The sequence below is a fragment of the Ceratotherium simum genome, chromosome 6 (genome assembly GCF_057802395.1).
Source record: "Ceratotherium simum simum isolate JZ-2026a chromosome 6, ASM5780239v1, whole genome shotgun sequence".
In the NCBI taxonomy this organism is placed as follows: Eukaryota; Metazoa; Chordata; class Mammalia; order Perissodactyla; family Rhinocerotidae; genus Ceratotherium; species Ceratotherium simum.
Window position 1 is genome coordinate 68,257,696 of NC_141905.1, and position 20,444 is coordinate 68,278,139.

The 20,444-nt window shown below is 32.6% G+C and overlaps 1 long non-coding RNA gene across 1 annotated transcript in view; it reads right to left on the reverse strand.

Moving 5' to 3' along the window:
- Positions 1 to 484: 484 nt before the first annotated feature.
- Positions 485 to 20,444, reverse strand: part of LOC147916891 (uncharacterized) — a 44,520-nt gene continuing 24,560 nt past the window's right edge. The window contains exons 2-3 of the long non-coding RNA XR_015552580.1: positions 2,494 to 2,542; positions 485 to 883 (exon numbers count right to left, since the gene is read on the reverse strand). This is a non-coding gene — a long non-coding RNA (uncharacterized LOC147916891). The remainder of the gene's footprint in view (positions 884 to 2,493; positions 2,543 to 20,444) is intronic.

Sequence of the window (20,444 nt, forward strand, 5' to 3'; positions counted from 1 at the left end):
TATTATGGCATCAAATGCCATTTTATCTTAGAAAATTTCAAAACTATTTATTTTATTTTACTTTTTAATATTAATGCCTAGTATTAGCCCTGGATCATGGGAATAGAACTTTGGTAATACAGATTAAAAACCTAAAAAAAAAAAACTTATGCCATTTGTCTCAATATTTCTATTAACTTGGATTTATCCTAAAGAAATATTAAAAATATAATAAAAATTTATGAACATGGAATGCTTATAACAGAGAAAAACACTGGAACAATAGGGCATTGGCAAAATAAATTACAGTACATGAAAATGGTAAAATAATACACAGCACTTAAAAATTGAGATCTGAAATAATACTTAATAACATAAAAATACATGAAATGTTAAATGAGAAACCAGTTTACAAAAGAGTAGACACTTGGGAACATCAATGTAATAAAATGTGGTTCTAGATAAAGCACACATGCATATGCATAGAAAAAACAATGGAAGGGTCTACAGAAAAAAAGATTATTGAGCATTTTCTTTAGTTACATATATATGCGTATCACATAAACTTTCTTTTTTTTTTCCTTCTATATTTTCCATATTTTTACAATAAATCATTGACTTTGCTTATAGACAGAAAAATCAGTAAGGATATATTCCAAATCCTGTTTTCACAAGTGGGGATAATTATTGGTGTCCTAAACCTATTCTGAAAAAAGTTACAGCACAGTCAGGTGCTTCATATCAGTATCCAAATTCAAGAATAGTTTTGCAACGCTGAGTGACCCTAAAATAAGTTACCCATCTTGGCCATCTTTTCTACCATCTTTTCTATCTTGGCCACAGATCCTCACATTAAAACGGCTGCTTCCTCACGGATCTCCTTCCACGCAGCAACGGCATCAGGCTGAAAGATTGAGACAAGAGAGATTCCTAAAGCAGGTAATTCATGTACTCAAGTCAGCAGAGGTTTCAATAGATCTTCAGCACCCTAGGGGATCCTCAACCCATGTGCTCAGTACAACTTTTATTCCTAATCCGAAACTTTGCCCTTATGATTTCATCTTCATCTACTGATTCAACATACCCACTGTTCACCCCAGACTTTACCCAAAAGTGAAGCTAGCTGGATGTCAGGTCATAGCACTCCTAATTACGGTTTGTCACGTTTCTCATGGCTTTTATCTTTATAATATCTACATCAGGGATAGGAGTTCCTAGTGGGGGCACAAACAGGTCAATATGAGTTGGTTCCTCAGATAAACTTTGTTGGACTCACACTGGGCTCTGTGGCCCTAAGAGTGACATTATTCTGTAGTGTTATTATTGTGTCTGTTTCCCAATAAGAGTCTAATGAGCTATATAATTTTTCCTAAATATAATACCTCAATTTGTTATGTTTTTAACTAACCATGAGATTTGTCCCATCTCAGTACAATAAATTCCATTACCGACTGAAATCGCAGGTTCTGATCCCAGGCTCGGACCTACACACTGCTCGGACCTATGCACCACTCATTAAGCCATGCTGTGGCGGCAACCCACATACAAAATAGAGGAATATTGGCACAGATGTTAGCTCAGGGCCAACTCTTCTCAAGCAAAAAGAGGAAGATTGGCAACAGATATTAGCTCAGGGCTAATCTTCTTCACACACACACAAAAAAAAGTGGAGGGAAACGAATATTGACTTACTTTAGGAAGAAAATATCTTAAACTCAGAAATTACAAAAAATGCAAATATATCATCCCATCTTTAGAAAATTTCTGTCAAAAGCAAGAAACACATCCTCCAGGAAGAGTATAGGAAATATTTTTAGCTGGGACAGGTTGTTGAATTTCATGACCTCTATGGCCCAATTCCAAATTTCCAATGAAAACTTACCCTGCTTCCTTTCATGAAAACAAAGTATGTTGGAGTCAAATGAAAAAGGATCCATACAAGACCTATCTTTTGTATTACTACAGACTTGGGTGTTGGAAACGGCCCTCTCAAGAGGGGAAACATCTTTAATCTGCATGTGTATCAGGGATCCTGTATCCAGGAGACTCTATAGTACTGGAATAATGTATAGAGGATTGGATTAGGAGTCAGAAGTCTGAATTCATTGTCCATTGGAGAGCTGAATGACATTATAATAAATCACGTTACCCCTCTGAACTTCAGTTTCCTCAACAGAGTTCTCAGGATAATAGTAACTGCCTGGCTTTCTTCCCAGGATAGTAGTCAAACACTTCTAAACCATGAAACAATATAAAAATGCAAAAGAGTGTTATTACATGACTTTTCTGAAAATGAAATTAAAAGAACATTTGATTTGTGGCTATGACTAGATTCATTTCCAAAGACTCTCATCTCCCAAAAAGAAAAAAAGATCAATTTATATCCCAAATAATTGACATGTAGTTTACAAAATCACAATGTACTTGACTCATAGTCTACCATACCTGCAGTTGATATAAAACATATTTGTTCTAACATAATGAATACTCAATGAAAAAGCCTACTTTTATTACCTTATTTGATGTTTTGTTGGCTTGCATCCTGAGGTTTTCCTTAAAACACCTGCAAAAATAATAACCAATTATGAAGCCATCTGGAAGTGAGTGAAGAGAAAATACTATTTTTTTAAACCTCTTTCCTAAATAACCAGCACTGTAATAGATGGCATGTCAGAACAATGAGATTAACAAAACCATTCTCATTAAGGAAAAGGGGTGAGATTTGCATTAAAAAAATCATGATTGCTTATTATCAGACACAGTGAATCACATATTTATCCACAGCTGAAATAGCTGGGCATCCATCTCCATACGTATTTGAGATACAAACTGAGACCATTCAAGCCTACAGGACACCATCTTCTTTAATAAAAATATGGATTTTAACCACTGACCTATGCCACAGAATCACAGATTTATTGGAGAAGCTCAAGAAAATATTAGTCTCAAGGCTTTAACCAAGTCATCCACCTAGTCTGGGAAAAAGAATAAAAATTAAAACCTACCACTCAGAAACTGTTACTGATAATCCCAGAGTATCCACTAGCTATTTGCTCTATTTTGTATCAATGGGAAGACACAGGAATATGGTCGTTAAGAATAAGAGCACTCTGTTTTGAATTCCAAATCTGAAAATTACTGTGTGATATCTTGATCTTATATGCTGTTTGACTTTTCTAAGACTCAGTTATTCATCTGAAAATTGGGGATTATTGCAGTCAATTATTCAAAAGTTGTATAAGAATTAAATTAATTCACACTACTATTGTTCCTATTTTAAGTGGACGTTCTTAACACATACTATCCATCATTATTTTCATTTTTTATTGTTTTATCGTCATATAATACATTTCTCAAAGATATTGACTAAATTTCTCTTCTCTCCTCCCTTGATATCTCCCCTTAAAAATTGTGTAATCAAATTTAGAAATACTATAATAATTAGAAAGTAATCAATAATCACTTTTTAAGCAAAATAAAATGAACAAATAATAAAAGATCAACTTATTTTCCCTGGGTTAGTGTGAAAATTTAAGAACAAGAAGATATTTGTTCTAGACCTGGCTTTGCCACTGAATGCCTTAATTTTTGTGTAATTCACTTTATTTCTCTCAGTTCCACCCTTTTAAAAATAGAGAAAATAAGACATGTCTTCTGTCCTCAAGTGACACTCATTAAAATCTGAAATCAATGGGAAGAATCCTTATCAATTTAATGTCTTATTTAGTGCTCTAAAACTTTCGTATAGCAGGATCATTCCTAGAAATGTTTCCTAAGGAATGATTAAATTAAAAAGAAAAAGAGAGGCCAGCCAGTGACGTAGTGGTTAAGTTCCCGTGATCGGCGGCAGCCTGGGGTTTCCTGGTTCAGATCCTGGGCGCGGACCTATGCACCACTCATCAAGCCATGCTGAGGCGGTATCCCACACAGAGCAACTAGAAGGATGTACAACTATGACATACAACTATCTACTGGGGCTTTGGGGAGAAAAAAGGAAAAAAGGAGAAAGATTGGCAACAGATGTTAGCTCAGGGCCAATCTCCCTCAAAACAAACAAAAAAAGAGAACACAACACCAAAGCATAATCTATGAAAGAAAAAAATTGATAAGTTGGACTTAATTAAAATTTAAAACTTGTGCTCTGCAAGAGATACTGTTAAGAGAATGAAAAGCCAAGCCACAGACTGAGAGAAAATATTTTCAAAACATGGATCTAATAAAGGGCTTGTATCCAAAATATACAAAGAACTCTTACAATAAGAAATCAAACAACCCAATTAAAAAAGGACATAAGATCTGAACAGACACATCACCAAAGAAGATGGTTCAACAGATGGCAAATAAGCATATGAAAATATGCTCAACATCACATGTCATATTAAAACAACGAGATACCATAACACACCTATTAGAATGGGCTAACATGCAAACACTGACAACACCAAATTTGGCCGGGATATGGAACAATGGGGATTCTCATTGACTGCAGGTCATAATGCAAAATGGTATGGACAGTTTAGAAGACAGTCTGGCAATTTCTTACAAAGCTAAATAGTTTTATCATATGATCCAGCAATCACACTCAGTGACATTTACCCAAATGGATTAAAAATTAATGTCTGCACAAAACCCTGCACACTAATGTTTATAGCAGCTTTATTTATAACTGTCAAAACTTACTTAGGAGCAACCAAGGTAACCTTCAATAGGTGAATGAATAAATAAAATGTGACACATTCATATGAAAAGATACGTTTTAGTAAGCCACAAAAAAGACATGAAGCAAACTTAAATGCATATTGCTAAGTGAAGGAAGCCAGTCTGAGAAGAGTGCATACTGTATGATTCCAACTATATCACATTTTGGAAAAGGCAAAACTGTAGACAGTAAAATGATCAGCGTTTGTCAGGGTTCAGGAGAAGGGAGAGAGGGATGAATACGTTGAGCACAGTGGGTATTTAGGTCAGTGAACTAGTCTGTACAATAGTGTAATGGCAACACATGACATTATGCATTTTTCAAAATCCATACAAATGTACAACACCAAGAGTGAACTCTAATATAAAGTATTAACATCATTTTATAATAGTATATCAAAATTGGTTCATTAATTTTGACAAATGTATCAAACCAATGCAAGATGTTAGTAATAGGGGAAACTCTGGGAGGGGAGAGGGTATATCAGGAACTCTGTAATTTCTGCTCAATTTTCCTGTAAACCTGAAACTGCTATAAAAATAAAATCTACTAATTTTAAAAAAGAAAGAGAATATGTACGCAAATATAGTTAAGGTGACTTTTCAAAGTATCAATCAATTGCAAAATCAACATGTCTAATGACTTGCCAAATTTATTTTTATTATATAACTGTAATTGCATATTAGGTTTCCATTAAAATCAAAGTCGTAAATATCAAATTACTCTTTGAAGAAATGTTTAAAATATATTGCAATTAGAAGATAAAAAAGCACTGAATTGTTATATAATCAAGTATAACAACATAAAACATATGTGCATTGTCTGGGATATAAAAGGGATATAAAAATTAAATCAGTTGCATTAGAGTTGTAAAATTTTATATTATAAAAATCTTAAACATGAATTAATGTTATAATGAGTATCCTTTTAACTTTTTATTTTTAAATAATTATAGACCAGGAATTTGCAAAAATGGTACAGAGAGTTCTTCCCAGATTTCCTCAATGGTGAAATTTTATATAACTGCAATACAATATCAAAAAACATGAAATTGACATTGGTATAATAGTGTTAACTAAACTACAGATCTTACCCAGTTTTCACTGTTTTTTAGATGCATTTGTGTATGTGCATAATTCTATGCAATGTTATCCTATGAATAGATTCATGTAACCACCACTACAATGAAAATACAGACTGCTCCAACATCACAAAGGAACTTCCTTGTGCTACTGGTATGTATTAGCATGCCTGTCCCTTCACTCCTGCCCTGTCTTCTGGCAAGTACTAATCTGTTCTCTACCTCTATAGATTTGTCATTCCTGAATGTTATAGAGATGACATCATACATTATGAAACATTTTGAGATATACTTTTTTCACTAGGCATGATATTTTTGAGATCCATACAGGTGTTTGTGTGTATCACTAGTTAATTCTTTTTATTGCTGTGTAGTATTCCATCGTGTAGATATATAGTCATGCACAGCATAATAACATTTCTGTCAACAATGGACCACATATATGATGCTGGTCCCATAAGATTAGTACCATATAGGCTAGATGTGTAGTAGGCTATACCACCTAGGTTTGTGTAAGTACACTCTCTGATGTTTGCCCAGTGATAAAATCGCCTAATGGTGCATTTCTCAGAATGTACCCTCATGGTTAAGCAATGAATGACTGCATTAGAATTTATTTAACTATTCACCTCTTGAAGGACATTTATGTTGTTTACAGGTTTTGTTATTACAAATAAAGCTGCTTTAAACAATCACATACATGTTTTAGTGTGGAAATAGCATGGCATGAACAATCATGTACTTTTTTGTATGATTGTGCGTTTGTATCTAGGATAAATGCCTAAGAGTGTAATTTCTGGGTCATGTAGTAAGTGAATGTTCAGTCTTAAATAAAATTGCTAAACTATTTTCAACAGTAGTTATATAATTTTATACACCTAACAGCAATGTGTGAAAAATCCAGTGATATATCATTGTGGCTATAGTTTGCATTTCTCTAATGGTTAATGTTTTTGACTATATCTTCACGTTTATTTGCCATTTGTATCTCTGCTTTCTAAAAATTTCTTTTATTTATATATTTTTAATAAAAATTGTATGTAAGTTGTACAACATGATAATTTGATATACATCTACATGGTGAAATGATTAACACAGTTAAGCTAATTAACATATCTCCTCACATAGATATCATTTTGTGTGTGGATGGTGAGTGTACCTGAAATCGACTCTCAGCATATTTCCAGTGTTTAATACAGTATTATTAAGTATAGTCATCATGCCTGTATATTAAATCTCTAGACTTACTCATCCTACATAACTGTAGCTTTGTACCCTTTGAACAAGATCTCCCCATTTCCTCCACCCCCAATCTCTTGTAATCACCATTCTGCTCTCTTCTTTTATGACCTAGACTTTTTTAAAGATTTCACATATAAGTGAGATGATATAGTATTTGTCTTTTTCTTGCTGGCTTATTTTACTTAGCATAATGTCCTCCAAATTCATCTATATTGTCACAAATGCCAGGATTTCTTTCTATATTATGGTGGATAATATTCCATTTTGTGGAATAATATTCTACTTCTTCTTTATCCCTTCATCCATCGATGGACACTTGGATTGTTTCCATATCTTGACTATTGTGGATAATGCTGCAATGAACATTGGGGTGCAGATCACTTTGAGATCCTGATTTCATTTCCTTGGATATATTCCCAGAAGTGGTATTGCTGGATCATAGAGTAGTTCTATTTTTAATTTCTTGAGGAAACTTCACACTGTTTTCCATTGTCGTTGTACCAGTTTACATTCCCACCAACAGTGTACTAGTATTCTCTTTTCTCCCCATCCCTGCCAGCATTTGTTATCTCTTGTCATTTCAATAATAGCCGTCCTAACAGATGTGAGATGATAGCTCATTGTGGTTCTGATTTGCATTTCCCTGATGATTAATGATGTTGAGCACCTTTTCATGTACCTGCTGGCTATTTGCATGTCTTCTTTTGAGAAATGTGTATTCAGGTCCTTGGCCCGTTTTTTAATTGCATTATTTGATTTTCAGCTATTTAGTTATATGAATTCCTTATATATTTTGGATATTAATACCTTATTGGATATGTGGTTTGCAAATATTTTCTCTAAATCCATAGGTTGCTTTTTCATTTTGTTGGTGATTTCTTTTGCTGTGCGAAGATTTTTAGTTTGATGTGGTCTCACTTAATTTTTGCTTTTGTTGTTTTTGTTTGGATGTCAAATCCAAAAATTCATTGCTAAGACCAATGTCAAGAAACCTACACCCCCTGTTTTCTTCTAGGAGTTTCACAGTTTCAGGTCTTACATTTAAGTTTCTAATACATTTTGAGTTGATTTTTGTATATGCTGCAACACAGGGGTCCAGTTTCATTCTTTTGAATGTGGATATCCAGTTTTCCCAACATTATTTATTGAAAAGACTATCCTTCCCACATTGTACATTCTTGGCTCCTTTGTCATAAATTAATTGACCACATATGCATGAGCTCTCTACTCTGTTCCATTCATCTATGAGCTTGTTTCTATGCCAATACCATACTATTTTGATTACTTTAGCTTTGTAATATAGTTTGAAATCAGGACGTGTGACATATCAGTTTTGTTCTTCTTTCTCAAGATTGCTTTGACTAATCGAGTTCTTTTGTTATTCCATTCAAATTTTAGGATTGTTTTTCCTATTTCTATGGAAAATGCCATTGAAATTTTTATAGAGACTGTATTGAATCTCTAGATAGCTTTGTGTAGAATGGACATTTTAATAATAATAATTCTTCCAATCCATGAACATGGAATATCTTTTCCTTTATGTGTGTCTTCAATTTCTTTCATCAATGTTTTATTGTTTTCAGTGTACAGACCTTTCACCTTCTTGGTTAAAGTTGTTCCTCAGTATATTTACTTGACGTTATTGTAAATGTGATTGTTTCCTTAATTCTTTTTTCAGAAAGTTTATTGATAGTGTATAGAAACACAACTGATTTCTGTATGTTGATTTTGTATCCTGTAACTTTACTGAATTCATTTACTAGTTCTAACATTTTTTTTTTTGTGGGTGAAGTCTTTAATGTTTTCTATTTAAGATCATGTCATCTGCAAACAGAGACAATTTTACTTCTTCCTTTCCAATTTAGATACCAATTTATTTCATTTTCTTGTCTAATTGCTCTGGCTAGGATTTCCAGTATTACATACTGAATACAAGTGGTGACAGTAGAAATCCTTGCCTTGTTCCTGATCTTAGAGGAAACACTTTCAGCTTTTCACCATTCAGTATGATGTTAGTTGTGGGCTTTTCATATATGGATCTTAGTATGTTGAGGTACATTCTTTCTAAACTTAATTTGTTGAGCATTTTTATGATGAAAGGATGTTGAATTTTGTCAAATGACTTTTTGTGTCTATTGAGATAATAATATGATTCTTATGCTTCATTCTGCAATGTGGTGCATCATATTGATTTGCTTATGGTTAACCATCCTTGCATCCCAGGAATAAGTTCCACTTGATCATGGTATATGATCCTTTGTTGAATTTGGTTTGCTAGTATTGTTTTGAGGATTTTTACTTGTATCTTCATCAGGAATACTGGTCTGTCTTTTCCTTTACTTGTAGTTTCCATATCTGGCTTTGGTATGAGGGTAATGCTTGACTTGTCTTTAAATGTTTGTTAGGATTCACCATTGAAGCCATGAGGTCCTGAGCTTTTATTTAGGGGGAGGTTTTGATTACTGATTCAATCTCCTTACTCACTATTTGTATGATTAGATTTCTTTTTTCTTCATGTCAGTGTTGGTAGGTTTTATGTTTCCAGGAATTTATCCATTTGTTCTAGGTTGTCCAATTTATTGGCATATAAATGTTCATAATAGTCTCATGACCCATTTGTAATGTCTCCTCTTTCATTTATAATTTTATTTACTTGGATCCTCTCTCTTTCTTTCTTAGCCTAGCTAAAGATTTGGCAATTTTGTTTATCTTTTCAAAAAGCCAACTCTTACTTCCATTGATCTTTTCTATTGTTTTTCTAGTCTCTGTTTTATTTATTTCTGTTCTCATCTTTATTATTTCCCTTCTTCTGCTAACTTTAGGCTTGGTTTGTTCTTGTTTTCTGAATTCCATGATGTGTGAAGTTTGGTTGTTTATTTGAGATTTTTCTTTTTTCTTAATGTAGGCGTTTTGTCACTTTAAATTTCCCACTTAGAACTGCTTTTGCTGCATACTTTAAATTTTAGTACGTTGAGTTTCCATTTTCATTTGTCTCAAGATATTTTTTTATTTCCCTTTTGGTTTCTTCTTTCACCCTTGATTGTTCAGAAGTGTGTTTTTTATTTCCATATATTTATGAATTTTCCATTTTTCCTCCTGTTATTGATTCATAGTTTTATACTATTGTGGTCACAAAAGACAGTTAATGTCCATCTTGTTAAATTTGTTAAGATTTTTTTTGTGGGTTAATATATGATCCATCCTGGAGAATGTTTCACGTGTGCTTGAAATGAATATGTACTCTATTGTTGTTGAACAAAATGTTCTGTACATGTCTGTTATATCCATTTCATCTGTAGTTTTGTTCAAAGCTATTGTTTCCTTATTGATTTTTTGTCTGGATGATCTATCCCATGTGGAAAGTGGGGTATTGAAGTCTCCTAGTATTACTATATTGCTGACTATTTCTCCCTTCATTTATGTTAATATTTGCTTTATGTATTTATGTGCTACTATGTTGGTGCACATATATTTACAATTTTATATATTCTTGAGGAATTGACCCCTTTATCATTATGTGGTGACCTTCCTTGTCTCTTTTGACAGTTTTTGACTTAACGTTTATTTTGTCTGATTTAGATATAGCCACTCCTGCTATCTTTTGGTTACCATTTGCACGGAATAACTTTTCCCATTCCTTCACACCCTATGTGTGTCCTTAACTCTAAAGCAACTGTTTTGTAGGTAGCATATAAATGGGTCTTGTTTTTTTTTATCCATTTAGCTACTCCATCTTTTTTGATTTGAGAATTAATCTATTTATATTTAAAGTAATTATTGATAGGTAAGGATTTATTATTTCCATTTTATTAATTGTTTTCTGACTGCTTTGTAGTTTTTTTGTTCCTTTCTTCCTCTCTTGCTATCTTCCTTTGTGATTAGATGATTTTTTGTAGTGGTAATCTCTGGTTCCTTTGTCTTTATCTTGTATTCTGCTACAGGTTTTGTATTTGTGGTTACCATGAGGCTTACGTAAAACATCATGTAGATCTAACAGTCTAATTTAAACTGATAACAACTTCACTTCAACCTCATACAAAAACTCTACACTTTAACTTCTCCTCCTAGTACATTTTATGTTATTGATGTCACAATTTACATCTTTTATATATAGTGTATCCATTAACACATTATTGTAGCTATAGTTACTTTTTATACTTTTGTCCTTTAACTTTTATACCAGAGTTAAAAGTGATTTATATACCACCGTTACAGTATTACAGTATTCTGAGTTTGACTATATTTTCACCTTTACAGTGAGTTTTGTACTTTTATATGTTATTATGTTGCTAGTGTCCTTTTTTTCAACTTGAAGAACCACCTATGGCATTTCTTGTAAAGCGGACCTAGTGGTGATAAACTCCTTCAGCTTTTGTTTGTTTGGGAAAGTCTTTATCTCACTTTCATTTGCGAAGGACAACTTTGCTGAGTAAATTATTCTTGTGTTGCAGATTTTTTAAAGCACTTTGAAGATACCATCCCACACTCTCTTGGTCTGCAAGGTTTGTGCTGAGAAATCCGCTGATAGCCTTATGGTGGTTCTCCTGTGTGTCAGGATTTGTCTTTTCACTTATTGCTTTTAAAATTCTCTCTTTGGCTTTGATGTTAGACAGTTTTATTATAATGTGTCTTGGAGAAGATCTCTTTTACTTGACTTTATTTGGGGACCAATGAGTTTCATGAACTTTGATGTCCAAATCTCTCCCCAATTTAAGAATTTCTCAGACAGTATTTCTTTAAATAAACTTTCTGCTTCCTTCTCCCTCTATTTTGTTGGGACTCCAATAATGCATAAATTGTCTCTTTAATATCATCTCTTTGGTAAAATGACTGTTCAGGTCCTTTGTCCATTTATAATTGGATTTTTTAAATTTTTACTGTTGGGTTTACAGACTCCTTTATAATATTCTAGAATAAAGATTTTGTTAGATATGTGGTTTGCAGATAATTTATCCCAGTGTATACTTTGTCTTTTCATCTTCTTAATAAGGTCTTTTTCAATGCAAAAGCTTTTAACTTTGATGAAGTCCAATTTATTATTTTTTTCTTTTTGGGGTGCACTTTAGGTATCATGTCTATGAACACTTCACCTAGTCCTATGCTCCTAAGATAGCATTAGGATTATGGGATTTTATATTATAAAAATATTAGTAGGTACATATAAATTTTTTAAAAAATTATTGATGAAATAGTAAATTTTAAGCTAATAATGGAAATTAACTATGCTGAACCACAATAAGTAGAGTTCACATCATATCTCTTCGAAGTGGCTTTATGCATTTTCTCTCACACAGAGATAGTCATTTGATTAATTATCCCACAAAGGTGATATTTCTGAACATCATAAGAGAATGGCAAGTGTGGAATTGTCTTCAAATTATAAAGAAAAATATATTTGAATTTGAACTAGTGACAACTGTGCTATGTCAGGTAAGCTCAATTAGTTATCAAGGCTGCAGCTTAACGTCATTTTATTCCTGGAGTCAATTACCTCTAATTTGATAGAGTTCTCTAAATAAGAAATTTCTGGCTGACATACCTTAAAATTAAATATGGTTCAAATCATAGTGGTTAGATGTCTAGAGTTTGGCTTAACTTATTGTCTGCTAAGACTTGGAATACTTAATATCCGTTGACATCTGTTTTGGGTTTATCCCCCAAACTCATCTGTTTAACCAAATTCTGAATTGCTGTTTGCTTTCATCTCTTATATCTATATTATTCTTCACAATATCATTGCTTTCAACCCTTATGCAAAAACATGGTGACCCATACTTTAAAACTTTCTTTGATAACTCAGGGTAAGAACCAAATTCTATTCTCTCCCTGGTTGGATTTCCCACTATCTTTGAGGAGGAAATCTCAAAGGAAAAAAAAAAAAGCCTACTGGCATTTTTTTATTAGAATTCATTGGATTTATAGACCAACTTGAAAAAATTGATAGCTTAATATTCAGTTTTCTGATCCACGAACACATTATCCATCTTCATTTATTTAAGTGGTCCCTAATTTCTTGAAGTAATTGTTGTTTTCAGTGCATAGCACTTTGACATCTTTTTATCATGTTTATTTCAAAGTATCTCAACACAAAAACGTGATATTTGTTGCTAGTATGTAGAAATATGATAGATTTTTGTATGTTGATCTTGTCACCTTGCTAAACTCACATATGTATTCTAGGAGATTTTATCTGTTTATTTTAGAGAATCTGCATGATGCACTATAAAGATAGTTTTACTTCTCCCTTTCCAATCTGGATGCCTTTTATTTCTTTTCTGGCATTATTTTATTAAATCCACTAGTATGATGTTGAATAGAAGTGGTGAGAGTGGAAACGTTCGCCATAATTTTAATTTTAGAGGAAAATTATCAAATGTTCACCATTTCATGTGATGTTAACTACAGTTTTTTTCATTCATATCCTTCATTAGTTTGAGTACATTCTCTTCTATTCCTAATTTGCTGATAGTTTTTAATCACTGAATACTTCTGTGATTTGGTTAAAAGCTCTGTTTTTGCATTTATTGTAGTAACCATGTGGATTTTATTGTAAATTTATTAATATGGTGAATTGCAATAATTAATTTTCAAGTGTTACACCAACATTGACTTCCTGGTATAAATCCCTTCATGATACATTATCCATTTATCATTTTTATATGACCCTATTTATTCCTGGTAATATTCTTTGCTCTAACATTCAATTTCTGATATTGATATAGCTACTTGTAATTAGTCTTAGCATGGTATGTTCTTTTCCATCTAGTTTTAAGCTATTTGTGTGTTTATATTTAAAGTGAGCTCCTTGTAAGCAAAATACAATTGAGTCTTGGGAGCCATCCCAGTGGAGTAGTGGTTAAGTTCATGTGCTCTGCTTCAGTGCCCCGGGTTCACAGGTTCAGATCCCAGGTGCTGACCTACACATCGCTCACCAAGCCATGCTGCAGCAGCATCCCACATACAAAATAGAGGAAGAATTGGCACAGATGTTAGCTCAGGGACAATCTTCCACACTATATGTATAATTGAGTCTTGATTTTTAAATACAACCTGACAATCTCTGAATTTAATTGGGGTATTTAGATTATTTACATTTAATGTGATCATTGATACACTTAAGTTGCTATAATATTGCTCTTTGTTTTCTTTTTGTCTCATCTGTTCTCTGTTCCATTTTCCCACTTTTTCTGCATTCTTTTGGATTAATTAAATATTTTTTGTGATTCTATTATATCACTTTTGCTGGCTTATGAACTGTATTTTTGCTTCTGTTCTTATTTATTTGTTTGTTTATTTTAATTTTAGAGGATGCTTTTAAAATTTATCTTCACTGGTTTTACACTATTTACACTGATGCACCTCAGTGAGTTTTCTTCAAGATTCTTGTATTTGGGGTTCCTTAAGCTTTCTGAAACTGTGATTTTATACTGTTATCAAATTTGCATAATTATAAGGCATGATTTCTTTAAATATCTCCCCCTCCATCTTCTTTGGGCCTCCAGCTAACATATATTAGAAGGTTTGATTTGTCTCATAACATCAGTGAGCTCTGATCACTTTCTATAATCTCATTTTTCTCTATGTTTCATTGTGGATAGTTTTAGTTGTTGTCTTCAAGTTCAATAATCTTTTCTTTTGCAGTGTATAATCTGCTGTTAGTCTTTCATAGTGTGATTTTCACCTCAGACATCATGTTTTTATTCTCTAGAAGTTTTATTTATTTATTTTTACATATTTTGTGTAAAGTTTTATTTCTTTTGTCCAGTTTTTAAGGTCAGATTTATTGTGGTATAATTCACACATAATAAAATACAACAATCTTGAGTATACAGTTGATGAGATTTAACAAACATAGATAGTTATGTAATCCCCACTATGATCATAATATTGACAATTTTTATTAATCCCTTTATGTCCTTTTACACTCATTCCACACCCCTGAATCCTAACCCCTGTCAACCACTCATCTATTTTCTGTTACTAAACTTTTGCTATATTTTAGAATTTTATATCAATAGAATTTTACAGTATTTAATCTTTTGTGCTTGGATTTTTATATTCAGCAAAATTCTTTTGAAATTCATCCATGTATTTACAGTGTCTTTTCCTTGTTGAGAAAGATTTACAGTATGAACATGTCACTGATTTCTTATCCATTCATCAGTTGATGAACATTTGGATTGTTTCTAGTTTTTGATATTGTGAATAAAGTTGCTATGAAAATTCAGTATGAGTCTCTTTTCACTTCAATTATGTAAATACCAATGAATGTGATTTCTGGGTCTTATGTTAGGGGTATGTTTACATTTTAAAAAACCGTAAACTCTTTTTCAAAATGGCTTTTATATGTTGCAATGCCACCAGCAACGTATGAGAGTTTTGCTTGTTCTACACCCTTGTCAACACTTGGCTTTGCCTGTCTTTTTAAATTTTAGTTCTTCTAATGGATTTATAATGGTATCGCAGGTGGTTTTAATTTGCATTTCCCTAATGACTAATGATGTTGAGAATTTTTCATATGCTTATTTGCCATTTGTATATTTTCTCTGATGGAATGACCATGCAAATTTGATGCCTGCTTTTTTTTTAGTAGTTATTTTTTTAAAAAACAAACTTGATTTTTTAGAATAGTTTTAGATTTACAAAAAAAAAATGCAGTGACATTACAGAAAATTTCCATGTATCCACAGCCAGTTACACCTATCGTCAACATCTTACATTAGTATGATCTATGTATCACAATTAATAAACCAATATTGATACATTATTTTTAACTAAAGTCTACATTTTATTAAAATTTCCTTGGTATTTATCTAATGTCCTTTTACTGTTCCAGGATCCCAACGAAGATACCATTATACATTTAGCTGTTACATCTCCTTATGTTCCTCTTGGCTATGACAGTTTCTTAGACTTGTCTTGTTTTTGTTGACCTTGATAGTTTTGAACACTACTGATCAGGTATTTTATTGAATACCCCCTATTGGTATTTGTATAATCTATTTCTCATGTTTAAACTGGGATTATAAATTTCTGGGAGGAAGACCATAAAGGTAAGGTGCCATATTGATTATATCAGACCAAGGGTATATATACTAGCCACATAAATTATCACTGTTGATGTTGACCTTGGTCACTTGGCCAAGGTAGTTTTAGTCAGGTTTATCCACTATAAGTTTGTACTTTTTCCATTCACTTTTCCATATTGTACTCTTTAAAAAGAAGCCACTATGTATAGCTCACACTTAAGGAATTGGGAGGCATGCTTCACTTCTTTCAGGGTAGAGTATCTACATAATTTATTTGGAATTCCTCAGCATGGGAAATTTGCCTATTCTCCCTCAATTATTTATTTATTCATTCATTTATTTATATTATTATAGAATCAGGGATATTTACCTTATACTTTGGGTTATAATCCAATACAGCCTTATTTAATTCACTGTTCAAAGTTTTCCAACTTTGGCCTTTGGAAACTCCTTTATTTGGCTTCTGTGTCCCTTTAACATGTCCCCATCATTGTGTTTTTGTTTTTGTTTTTGAGCACTCTATTACTTTCTACATTGTAAGATGCTCCAGGCTTTTCTTGTATATTCCCTGCCCTAGTCCTAGAATCAGGCATTTCTCTAATGAACCTTGGTTCCTTTTAACGGAGAATGGAATTGAAACCAAGATATGGGCGCTGAGTGTGCTTGCTACTGCTGAAGTATTGTTGTTCCTAGGCCCTCTCAGCTGATATAGTAAGAAATATATGTGTGTATACTAATCCATCTAGATATACATATCTATAAATATTCCTATATGTAATTATATCTATCTATATTAAGCTAAACATTGTTTCTCCAACTCTAATCTATTGCTATATGTATCATTCTAGTCTCCTCTGATTGCATATCTGTAAACTCCTACTCCAACACTGAGAAACATGGCTTCCGCCATCCACCATTTATTTACTTAATTTTCATTTTCAGTATACAGAATTGTTATCCAGTATGCTTGTGGGAAACTACCTTATCACCAGAATACAGTGCTTTTGTACAGTTTGTTTTTCCTTTAGTCTTATTGACCCCACTGATTTTCAGTTACTTAGGTCAGACTTCCCCCGTCATCACATTGAATATGGTTGTTTCATACATTTGTAATAGAGTTAGATTGTTGTGTCATATTCTGAATTCCATCTTGGAATTCTTTTTACTTTTTGAATGATTTTTTAAAAATTTGTGTATATCAAGGTTCACTCTTGGAGCTATCGAGTTCAATGGGTTTTGACAAATGCATAGAGTCATGTATCTATAATTACGGTACCATATAGAATATTTTCACCATCATAAAACATCCACTGTTTCAATATTCAACACTCTCATTCCCCTCAATCCCTGGAAACCACTGACACTTTCATTGTCTCTATAGTTTTGCCTTTTCCAGAATGTCATATAATCAAAATCATACAATACATAGCATTTTCATACTATCTTCTTTCTTTTAGCAATATGTATTTATGATTCATCCATTTTTTATGGTTTGATATCTCATTTATTTTGATTGCTGACTAATATTCCATTCTAAATATATACCATAATTTGTCCACACATTTATTGGAGGGCGTCTTGGTTGTTTCCAGTTTGGCACAATTATAAATAGGCCTGCTATAAATATCTTTGTGTGCATTTTTGCATGGATATACATTTTTAAATCAGTTCGGTAAATACCTAGGAGCACAACTGCTAGAACGTGTGATAAGACTATATTTAGCTTTACAAGAAATTTCAAATCTGTCTTCCAAATTGGCTTTATCATTTTACATTTCTACCAGCAATGAATGATAGTTCTGTAGCTCTGCCTCCTCATCAACAACTGGTACTGTTAGTTATAGTTAGCCATTCTATAACTGTGTAGTGGTAGCTCATTGTTGTTTTAATTTGAAATTTTGTAAGGACAAATGATATTAGCATCTTTTTTTTCGTACTTACTTGCCATCTGTATATCTTCTTTGGTGAGGTGTCTGTTCAGATCACTTGCCCATTTTTTAATTGGGTTGGTTTTTTTTTAATGTTAAGTTTTAGGAATTCTTTATATATTTTGAATACAAGTTATTTCTCAATATGTGTTTTGTAAATATTTTCTCCCAGTTTGTGGCTTATTTCTTCACTCTCTTAATGCTTTCTTTCACAGACTGAAGTTTTGAAATTTAATAGGGTCCAACTTATCAATTTTATTCTTTCATTGATCATGATTTTGATATCTCTAAAACTCATTGACAAACACAAGGTCACCTAGATTTTCTTCTATGTTTTCTTCTATAATTTTTATAGTTTTGTGTCTTACATCCAGAACTATGATCCATCATAAATTTATTATAGTGAAAGATGTATGGTCTATGTCTAGATACATTGTTTTTGAATGTGGTCATCCAATTGATTTAGTACTATTTATTGAAAATACTATCCTTTCCTCATGGAATTGTCTTTGCTCCATTATCAAAGATCAGTGGACTACATTTGTGCCTCTATTTCCGGACTCTCTGTTCTATTCCATTGATCTGTGTGTCTATTCTCTAACCAATACTATGTTTTCTTGATTTCTATCACTTTATAATAAATCATGAAATTGGGTAGTAGTGTGTGTCCTTGAAGTTCATTTTATTATCCAGTATTGTGTTTGCTAGTCTACATCTGTTGTCTTAACTATAAACATTACAATCAATTTGCCTATATCTACAAACTAGCTTGCTGAGATTTTTATTGCAATTACATGGATTCCATAGATGAAATTTAGAACAACTGATATCTTAACAATATTGAGTCTTCAAATCTATAAAAATGGAATATCTTTCCATTTATTTAAATCAGCTTTAGTTTCTTTCATCAGAGTTTTATAGTTTTCTGCTTAAAGATCCTATCCCTATTTTGTTAGATTTATATCCAAGTGCTGGTTTATTTTTTTGGTACTGTTTACATATATATTTTTTTTATTTCAAGTTCCAATTGTTCATTACTCTTATATGGGGAACCAGTTGGCTTTTGGTGTTAATCTAGTGTCCTGTGACCTTGATATCCTAAACCATCTATCATGAGAACGAATTAAAATAGAGGTAATCAGGGATGATTATATTTGACAAAATATAAAAGGACATTTCATCTATGTGAATCAAAGTTCTATTCCAATTCAAATTCATCATTTCTCTCATTGTTTACAAAGGAAAGGAAGCAAGTCATGTAAATATCATTGAGTGAGCACCTGCTACATACAGCATGCTGTCCTGAAAGTTTTCAAGAACAAAATAAACAAAATATATTCTTATCAACGCTATCAATAATTTCACAATTATCTTTTTAGCTAACATCAATTGCATGCCTACCATGTGCTGGGGACTATAGTTAGTACTTTACATGAAACTTCATTTAATTTCCACCACAACCTTACAAAATAATGCTTTGGTCAGGATTCTTTGAAATGCAATTGAAAGAAGCCCCATCCTAGCTATACTAAGAGAAATAAAATCATAATAAATGCAATGAGGAGGTTTTAGCATCTCAAGGAACTGGGAAGGGTGGGTGAAAATGCTTACTCACTCTTTTTCCTTCCCCACTTCTCTTTATATTCTGATCTCACTTTCTCATGCTATGAACACAATTCTTCCATATGGCAGAGAAACTGGATACTTAGAGCTAGCAAAAGAATCACCCTGGCATTTTCAAGAACGGAAGTTCCGAGAAAGTGTCTTGATTGATGCTGCTTGGGTCACATGTCTATCCTTTAACCAACTGCATAGCCAAGAGAATGAGGTTCCCTTATTGGCGAGTCCGGGTCATATGCCCAACCTAAGGGTCAAAAAGTGGGATCCCTTGATTGAAAGCCCCACCATAAATGAGTAGTGGATGGGGAATTTAAGAAATCTAATGTTAATTATAGGTAGGTATTATTTTATAGATGAGGAATAGGAAGCTCAGCATTTATATAACTTTTTGAAAGTCATCCATGTGAAGTGCCAGAATGGGATTTGATTCTAGGTCTCATTGAATTATTTACCTAAGCTCTAAATACCTAAGCTGCGTTGCCTTCCCCATTCCTGCTTTAGTGGTGTTTACAACCTGCGGGGAGGAAGAAGATGATAGTGATTATGATGATAAAAACTAGATAATCAATACAGGAAAATAATCCAGAATCTTCCCATTAATTATGGAAGATATCATGATGGAGTAAGAGAACTTACAAAGAAATTCTTGGAGAAATAAAATTTCAAGTAAATTTTAAGAAGGGTAAAGGATTGGCTAATGAGAAAAGAGAATGTAATGCTGTGTTTTTCTAGCTCCAGCTAGAGCTTTATTTCTTGTAAAAATATCATAGAGATTAGAGATAAAGAAGAGTGGATTCTAGTTCAGAGTAAGCCACTAATTCATTTGTGACTATGGACAAATCTGTCCGTGAAACTCAGTTTTTACT